This window comes from Vigna radiata, unplaced genomic scaffold (assembly GCF_000741045.1).
Source record: "Vigna radiata var. radiata cultivar VC1973A unplaced genomic scaffold, Vradiata_ver6 scaffold_206, whole genome shotgun sequence".
Lineage (NCBI taxonomy): Eukaryota > Viridiplantae > Streptophyta > Magnoliopsida > Fabales > Fabaceae > Vigna > Vigna radiata.
The window spans coordinates 550984-561635 of record NW_014542858.1 but is presented as its reverse complement, the minus strand read 5'-3'; positions in this window follow the sequence as shown (position 1 = coordinate 561635).

The following is a 10652-nucleotide window of genomic DNA, read 5'->3' as shown; positions in this document are numbered from 1 at the left end:
TTCTTTAAATCGGCTTCTAATCCATCATGAGGATTCTCAATGTTCTGCAGTCCCTCAATTGATAGGTCATGAGAAAGGTTGTTGAGCTTTTCTAGCAGTTCAATACCTGACTCCATGCTATGGTCAACATGAAAGACATCCATCTTTACTTTAAGATTCTTTAGTTTTTCCAAACCTGGTGTAACTTTTCTCACTTTAGTGAATATAAATTCAAGACGAAACAAAGTGGTGGGTAAATGCAAATTTGAGGGCAACTCCTTCAAATGCGTACAATAATTCAATTTAGTATTTGCAAGTGGGAAAGTAAACATATTTTTTCTGATAATATTTTTGTTTCAGTCCAGGAGAGGTCTAACGAAGGGAGATGCTAAAGAATGCAGACAGAGTCAGGTAACTCTTCAAGGTTATATCAACCAGATAGTGATAAGAAACGTAAGAACTTGAATTTGTTGAACAATTCATGTATCGGCACATTATTCATATGTAATATACTATTACCTACAGGCATAAATGTACGTAACTTATCTGTGTTACATAGGCATCCAAACCCATCAAAATATTCATTGTATCTAAGTGTAACTGAAAAATGCCGAGTTACTTTTTGTATCTTATTTGTTTGACCAAGTTCCCACCTAAAATATACAACTTCTTCAAAAATGACAAAAGACCTGGTGGAGGTAAATATTGGCAAGATTCACAATTGCGCAACACTAAGGACACCGGGTTTGGTAACGAATCATCAAGTAACCACTTTGAAAATTTATTCGCAACAAAGTCAGAGATTGACAACTTCTTTAGGTTTTTGGGAGGTTGCAGATTCTGAATTACCTCCTCTCCTTTTTTATAAATCTATAGAGTTCCCAATCCTCTCCCATACCAATGCCACCCACACAAGGTGTGTTTTATTCTTTAAATCGGCTTCTAATCCATCATGAGGATTCTCGATGTTTTGCAGTCCCTATTTTGATAGGTCATCAGAAAGGTTGTTGAGCTTTTCTAGCTGTTGAACCCAACTCCATGCTATGGTCAACATGATAGACATCCATCTTTACTTTAGGATTCTTTAGTTTTTCCAAACCTGATGTAACTTTTCTCACTTTAGTGAATATAAATTCAAGACGAAACAAAGTGGTGGGTAAATGCAAATTTGAAGGCAACTCCTTCAAATGCGTACAATAATTCAACTTCAGTATTTGCAAGTAGGAAAGTAAACATATTTTTTTGATAATATTTTTGTTTCAGTCTAAGGAGAAGTCTAACGAACAGAGATACTTAAGACTTGGGACAAAGTCAGGTAACTCTTCAAGGTTATAACAACCAAATAGTGATAAGATACAGAAGAACTTGAACTTTTTGAACAATTCATATATCAGCATATTATTCATATGTAATATACTTTTACCTACATACATAAATGTACATAACTTATTTATGTTACATAAGCTTCCAAACCCATAAAAAAATATGTTATAAAGTTTGTTATTATACATAATTATAGACAATAAGAAAATTTGGTTAGTTAGAACACCTTTTTCAAAAAAATTATTCACTAATAAATTAAGTAAAATTAAGGCTTAATTAATATTTTGGTTCCAATATTTGTGATCCTTTAATTTTTTTTGTCTTTTAATTGAAATCTCCATTTTATTTAAAAAATTCAATGTACTCAATTATGTTAATTTAGTATTAACATCATTTATAATCATGTACACCATCTTGTTATTTGTTTAGTTTTCTTCAATTTTTTTTTCTCCTCCCACTTTTCACCATTGGTTTAGAATGGCGCGTTATGGTTTACTCAGTACTCAAACACTGTAAACACTAATTTAATATATAAGACCATATTTAATTTTTTAAAAAATAAAATGATAATTGAATTGAAGACAAAAGCAAAATTAGAAAATCACGTTAAATAAACCCACAAATATTGAATACAAAATACTAATTAAGCTTAAATTTAATGAATAAAAAATTACTATTTAAGTGTATCCCCATAAAAAAAATATTATTCCGTTTGGAATTAATTTTATATATCAATTTTTGTTTTAGAAAAAGATATGCAATAAAGTTTGCTATTAACATCATAATTTATAATATAAAATTATTTAATTATAATGATTAAGTTGTTATTGGTAAGGAAATATATTAAAATAAGTAAATAATAAAATATTAATATAATCATGTTTAATTAATATATAATCATACTTCAATTTTTAATTTGTTAAATTAATAAATATAAATATATATATATATATATATATATATATATATATATATATATATTAACTTTTTAATAAATTTCTTTGATTTTACAAAACTTTTGTCCCCTTATTCAATTTTTAACTATTTATTTCCTCTTGTTTTTGTTAATCTTCAATTAGTATTACCTTGGGCACTACACGATCAACTTCATAAATATTTGATTGCATTTGTACCCTAAATATTTTGTATCTTCTTAATTCGATGCTTTCAAAAAATGCAGGTGAGTATTTCATCTCCATCATTGTTTATCTTATTCCATACAGTTTTGTCATCAAAGTTGCTACTTGTTGCTTTTAATGTTAATTAAGAGGATAGAATAATTGTCACCATTTCGTAATTTAATTAAATTGGGGAGTGTCATTTGAAATATCGAACTAAAATTTGGAGTAAATTCAACTTGAACACTAGTGTTTGTAATGAGTGTCTTATCATGCAAGATCAAGAAAACAACCCAAATGATTGGTGAAAAAAAAGATATATACTCGTTGAGTTTTTTAAGTATTTTTAAAAAAATTATATGTATGATGCTATAACACGCACAAAGCGTGACAGCAGGGTGAGGAAAGAAGCGGTAGTGGTTACACAAAATAACCACGTGTTAAGCAGAGAGGATGACAACATTTTGAGAGAGGAACACGTGTTAAGAGAAAGAATACAAAATGGGGGGATTTCATTGTGGATTGATTACGCTTCTGGTATGGACCCCTCCTCTCTGCATCTACCTATTCTCTCTGAATATTCTCCTCTGTTCTTCAATTGCACACTCTTCTAAATTTCCTCCATATTTTCCTTTTTCAGGAATGGCCTACGTGTGTGCAGAGTTCTTCATACTATTTTACTATCACCCTTTATTTTAGTGCCTCTTGATGCTTGTACTGAGACACTATCTTTGAATAATAAAAGCCATTATACTCTGCGTTTGTCTCTATTTCTTATTGCACTGTTACATTGGTGCTTTCATTGTCTTCCATGGCTGAGAACACAAGATTGAAAGAACTCCAAACCGAGATCCGCACGACGACTGATGATCTGCGTCGTCTAACAGCAACGGTGGAAAAGTTGCAGAACACGATAGATGAAAGGAATCGTAATCAGGATTCCACGATGGATGAAATCAAACTCGTCTTACAACAACTATTGCAAAATTCCACTCAGACAATTGGAAGTCCTTCGAACTCAAATTCCACATTTAGGGTTCCTCCACTAAATTCTCTGAACCCGGTCAAGGACATATCTCTCGGGTTTCCGCACTTCGATGGCTCCACCCNNNTTTTANAATGGATTTTCAAAGCGGATAAGTTTTTCAACTACCACAACACACCTGATGCTGAGCGTGTTGAAATAGCTTCTATGCATTTTGAGAGAGATGTGGTGCCATGGTTCCAAATGTTGCAGAAGATTGAAGCAGTCACAACTTGGACAGCGTTGATGCGTGCTTTGGAATCTCAATTTGGGCCCTCTCCATTTGATTGTCCCATGGCAGAAATGTTTAAGCTGCAACAACAAGGATCGGTATCAGATTACTATATGAAATTTATGTCGCTTGCAAATAGATGTGCGAGTTTAACGGAGGAAGCTATTTTAAATTGCTTCATGAGTGGTTTACATGTTGATATTAGAAGAGACGTGATTGCCTTCACTCCAACAACCCTTTTACGAGAAGTAGCATTAGCTAAACTGTATGAAGAGAAATACATGCCCGGTGCCACGCCTACTCCTACTTCTGCAATTCGATATGCAAATTCTCCAAAAGTTACAACTGCATGGAGTCTCAACACCACAAGGAACATCCTACCAGCAACCAAATCATCCTTATCCCCGTTGTTACCTAACCCACCAGGACCACCATTCAGAAACACAACTGTCAAAAGAATAAGCCCAGCAGAAATGCAATTAAGAAGAGAAAAGGGTTTATGTTATTTCTGTGATGAGAAATTCTCTTTTAATCACAAGTGCCCAAACAAACATGTTTTGTCCTCCAATTGGGGGAGGAGGACTCAGATAATGTGGAATCGGAGACTGCGTTACATGACGACACAGAAGCAACAATACAAGAGGATCATCACCTATCTTTGAATGCCTTGAAAGGTGGTTTCGGAATAGGGACAATTAGGTTTGTCGCACATATTGGCACCATGCCAGTAAAAGTATTGATTGATGGAGGCAGCTCTGATAATTTTTTACAACCTAGGGTGGCGAAATTTTTGAAACTTCCAGTGGTGAAGACACCTTCGTTCAAAGTAATGGTCGGAAATGGGAATTACATGGAATCGGAGGGCTTAATACAGAATTTGACATTAATAGCACAGGGCAGTGTTTTCACATTACCTGTGTTTCTATTGCCAATATCTGGTGCTGACCTTATCCTTGGAGCAAATTGGTTGAAGACAATTGGCCCTCACTTAGCAGATTACGACTCTCTACAAATCAAGTTTTTGCAAGATGGTCATTTCACCACTTTACAAGGAGATAAAGAAATGATACTAGAAACCGCACAACTGCATCACATAAGGAGACTGATTGACACTAAGGCTTTAGCTGAGATATATAGTTTACAGTTGGTACACCAAGACACTCACAACTTCCCTCTCTTAGAACTGCCCGCCGACATGGAGCCAGATTTGGTGATTTTACTTCAAAATTACAGCATGGTCTTTAACCAACCCGATGGACTACCCCCACCACGGAGTCATGTTCACTCTATTCCTTTGTTAGAAGGATCAAATCCAGTTAAGGTGAAGCCTTATAGATATCCATACAGTCAAAAAGAAGAAATTGAAAAATTGGTGGAAGGCATGTTAAAAGAGGGTATTATACAGCCAAGCAACAGTCCTTTTTCATCTCCAATTCTTTTAGTCAAGAAGAAAGATGGTACATGGAGGGTCTGTACCGACTATAGAGCCTTGAATGCTATAACAATTAAGGACAACTTTCCAATTCCAACGGTGGATGAACTTATTGATGAGTTGTACGGAGCTTGCTATTTTTCTAAGCTGGATTTAAGGTCGGGCTACCACCAAATTTTATTGAAACCAGAGGACAAACATAAAACGGCATTTAGGACTCATCAAGGATTATATGAATGGTTGGTTATGCCATTTGGGTTGTCCAATGCACCAACAACATTTCAAAGTCTCATGAATCACATCTTTAAGGGTGTATTGAGAAGATTTGTTTTGGTTTTCTTTGATAATATATTGGTCTACAGTTCAAGTTGGAAAGACCATCTACACCATCTGGAAGTTGTGCTAAAGATACTCAAACAAAATCAATTATTTGCTAAGTTCTCTAAATGCAGTTTTGGAGTTCAGCAGATAGGGTATCTGGGTCACACTCTGGGAGGAAATGGAATAACTATGGAGACTGAAAAGGTAGAGGCAGTAAAAAACTGGCTGAAACCGACAACCCTCAAGCAGTTGAGAGGATTTTTAGGCTTAACTGGGTACTATAGGAGATTTGTAAAAAACTATGCCCAAATTGTTGCACCATTGACCGATCTCTTAAAGAAAGATTCATTTAAGTGGAGTGCAGCAACCCATAAAGCTTTTGAAGAATTGAAGTTCGCCCTTACCACTGCTCCTGTTTTAGCACTTCCAAATTTTGCTGAACCATTTGTACTGGAAACTGATGCCTCAGGGTTGGGTATAGGAGCTGTTTTGAGTCAAAATAAGCATCCTATTGCTTATTTCTCAAAGAAATTGTCCATGAGAATGCAGAAGCAATCTGCATATACAAGGGAATTTTATGCTATAACTGAATCATTGTCTAAATTCAGGCACTATTTACTTGGTCACAGGTTCATTATTAAAACCGATCAGAAGAGCTTGAAGGAATTGCTTGAACAGACGTTACAAACCCCTGAACAACAACAATGGCTCCCTAAATTTATAGGGTTTGATTTCACCATACAATATTCCCCAGGAAAGGAGAATATCCCTGCTAATGCGTTATCTCGGAGTTTCTCCATGGCATGGTCAGAACCTCTAAATAGTTGGTTGAAAGCAATAGCAGAAGCCACCAGAAAAGATGAACAATTGATGAAAATTTTCCACGAATGTATGAACAACTACGGAAAGAAAGGTGACTATGCAGTCCAGCATGATGTTTTGACTTGGAAAGGGAGAATTATGCTGCCAATTAATGCAGAGGTAATAAATCAGATCATAGGAGAATTCCATGGCACAAGAGTGGGAGGTCACGCGGGTACTACAAGAACTATGGCCCGACTGAGTACTCAATTCTTTTGGCCTAAGATGAGAGACGATATACGGAAGTTTGTGAAGGAATGCACGATTTGCCAACAAGCTAAGGTAAACCAGTCATTACCTGCTGAATTACTGCAGCCACTACCTATTCCAAATCTGATTTGGGAGGACATTGCCATGGACTTCATCACCAGCTTACCAATTTCGCACGGTTATTCCAATATCATGGTGATCATCGATAGATTATCAAAGTTTGCACACTTCATTCCTTTAAAACAAGGATTCAATAGCAAAATTGTAGCTGAAGCATTCATTCAAAATATTGTCAAACTCTATGNATTTCCAAAATCCATTGTGTNAGATCGTGATAGGGTCTTCATNANCAACTTTTGGAAGTTCTTGTTCAAATATCAAGGCACGACCTTAGCCATGAGTTCCGCCTATCATCCGCAATNGGATGGTCAAACNGAAAACTTAAACAAGACTTTGGAAATGTATCTCAGATGTTTTGTCTTTGATCATCCTAAGAAATGGCTAGAGATGCTTCCTTGGGCACAATTCTGGTATAATTCATCTTTCCATCATAGTATTGGTATGTCTCCCTACCAAGCTGTCTACGGAAAATTACCACCAAACATAATCAAGTATGAGCACACTGCTACTGATCCTGTAGATCTACAAGAGGTCTTAAAGAACCGTGATGCATTATTGGCCAAATTAAAGGCTAAACTCCAGCATTCTCAAAATTATATGAAAGGACAAGCGGATAAGAAGAGAAAAGATGTTTTCTTGGAGGTGGGGGATCTTGCTTTAGTAAAGCTACAACCTTACAGGCAGCAGTCTGTGATTTTAAGAAAGAATCAGAAGTTGAGCTTACGATACTTTGGCCCTTTTGAAGTTCTTGCAAGGATTGGTAAGGTAGCTTATAGACTTCTCCTCCCAGAGTCAGCCAAAATACATCCAGTGTTCCACATTTCACTGCTTAAGAAATTTCACGGAGATTCTAACCAGCCATATTTTCCATTACCGCTTACTACAAATGAATTTGGACCAATACTGCAACCTTATCAAATTTTGGATAAAAGAGTGGTGATCATAAATGGAAGAGAAGTAGATGAAGTGTTGATCCAATGGGATTCTCATANGGAGGCAGACAACTCCTGGGAAAACATAGAAGAATTCAAGAAAGCCTATCCTCAGTTCAACCTTGAGGACAAGGTTGCTGTTCAAGAACGGGGTATTATAACACGCACAAAGCGTGACAGCAGGGTGAGGAAAGAAGCGGTAGTGGTTACACAAAATAACCACGTGTCAAGCAGAGAGGATGACAACATTTTGAGGAGAGGAACACGTGTTAAGAGAAAGAATACAAAATGGGGGGATTTCATTGTGGATTGATTACGCTTCTGGTATGGACCCCTCCTCTCTGCATCTACCTATTCTCTCTGAATATTCTCCTCTGTTCTTCAATTGCACACTCTTCTAAATTTCCTCCATATTTTCCTTTTTCAGGAATGGCCTACGTGTGTGCAGAGTTCTTCATACTATTTTACTATCACCCTTTATTTTAGTGCCTCTTGATGCTTGTACTGAGACACTATCTTTGAATAATAAAAGTCATTATACTCTGCGTTTGTCTCTATTTCTTATTGCACTGTTACATATGCATATCATTAATTTTGATACATGTTGTTAGTATTAAGATTTGAAAATAAAATATGGTTTTTATTTAATTTATTTTGACTAATCGTATATTTTTGTATTTATCAAATACTTTCTTTTTGTATAATTTATTTATATATTGTGAGATTATAATTTTTTTTTATCAAAATTGTAATCACTTTTTCTTTTAAATTTTAAGTATGTGAGTGAAAAAAAATAACAATAAAAATATTATATGAAAAATAGTTAATGTAACATCACAATTTTCATAGTATTCAACTATTTTAAGATATATCACATTTTTAATATTATAAAACAGTTAACTCAAGAAAAAATATATAAATTGTTATTACAATTATTTAGAAATAACATATAATAGTAAAACATATATACCCTATTGTACAAGAAGATAGTACATTAAATCAAAAACATAATATAGACTTTACAAACAAAAAGAAAACGATGAAATATTCTATTCTAAACTTAAGCTCCGCTACCCGCTAGCTTTTGCTTACCAAAGATACCTTTAAGTCACACCATTAAGATGATCATTGTAAAAGAGAAAACAAACTCAGACGAATGTATAAAGACATAACTGAAAACTAAAATACTAAAAGAACATTCATACATTTTAAAACAATATCACATTCATAACATAAATCAAAACACACATGAATAATCATATCAACTTTAGGCTTCGATCATCTAAGTTTTAAAGAAAAACAAAAATACTTACTGAAATAATCGATTATGAGATCTGATAATCGATCATCTATGAATACCTATTGCACTAATGCAATTCTGACTGAAATAATCGATTATCAATAATCGATTATCAATAATCGATTGTTCTTGTCAGTTTTTGACAACAATATGATTTTTCTAATTTGGTTATCCCCAATTCATATCCAAATGATCAAAATGATATCCTTAACACTAGAATGGATTCAAAAACATGTTTATATCCAAAATTGAATACCATTTTGCTTATTTGGACAGAAATGAGATGCACCGAATCATCCCCACTTCAAAACTCAAGATATCATATTTTTACAAGTTACAAGTCATATTTTGGTGACTAAGATGCTAACCAAGCTTTAAATGATCTCAATACAACCTTAAAACACCAAATTTACTTCTACATTAATTTCTTTAGAACTTTACCTATAAAAACCCTCAATTTTCAACTAAAACCAACCTAAATAAACAACAATTCTTATCAATCAAAGTTCATTAATTTAACATGTCATAAAATACACTATCACAAATTTCAACATAGATTCAACAATAGTTCCATGCAATTTCACATACCAATTCAGATTATCAAGTTACTACAAATTTAAAAACAAGGTATTTAACTTCTCTTACCTTACAAAGGACTCAACTGCTCTACAAGAGCTAAGATGACTCCACCAACTCAAATAACTTTATTTGCACTACAACTCACAGAAACATTATCAGGTATACTTTTAGAAAGTCTTATAGAAGACTCAGATGTACATGCAAAAACACTATTGTTCACATGCAAAGAAAATGAGACATACCAAAGAAAAAGAGTAGAAACTAACTTACTCTTTTGGAGAAACTAATTAGGTAGACTTTAAAATTTTGCTGTTGTGATCACTCAAGCAGTCTTTGATTTTCAAACAGATGAACACAAGAAAATAACTTCTAGAAAGAGGTTATAAAATTTTAAAAAAGTAATTTTTAAAGAAATAACATGTTTTAAAATAATAAAACTTGTTTATAACAGAACTATTTACATTAAAATCATTTAATATTGAAAAAAAAATCAAGTCTCATTATTTTTAAACCAGTATCACTTCTACAATATTAGGTCTTAAATGTTTTTATTTATTTATCATTAATAAGTGAAAATTTCAAAAAATACATATACATATTACCTAAAAACAAAACTTAACTTAACAATTAATATAAATTATATAATTTTTATAAGAATAAATTAACAATTTTATTTCAAAAGTTATTTAAGATTTTTGAAAAAAAAAAATCTTCCCTCCTCTATTTTTCCCTTTTATAGGTGAATTCCCGTGAAAATTTATATTTTTATCTTAACTTTTTTTTTTTTCTTTTCACTTCTATATAGAAAAACAAAGGATTGACATTGGAACCACAGCAAATGCGACCAAAGTGAGTGCATCATAGCAGACATAGGACTAAGCTCAGAGGATCACGTCTTTGTCACAAAATAGAAGGTAACTGTGTCAGTGTCAGTAAATCTCAAACCTCTGATTCTCTAACACAGTAAAAACTACTTAAAAAAATTATAACAGAAAATAAATAAAAAAGTAAATATTTAAGCTACATATACAAGTAAAATATAATTAAGAATTTCTTTTAATAAAATATCATTTTTTAATTTTATATATTATTATTTTTTAACTCTTTTCAGTTTCTACTAGTTTAATCCATAAAGAATTAAAAAAAGACTACACAAGGTTAAAGTACCGCGTTAAGATTAAAGCACTTTTTAATTTAAAAAATAAAAAAATAAATAAAACT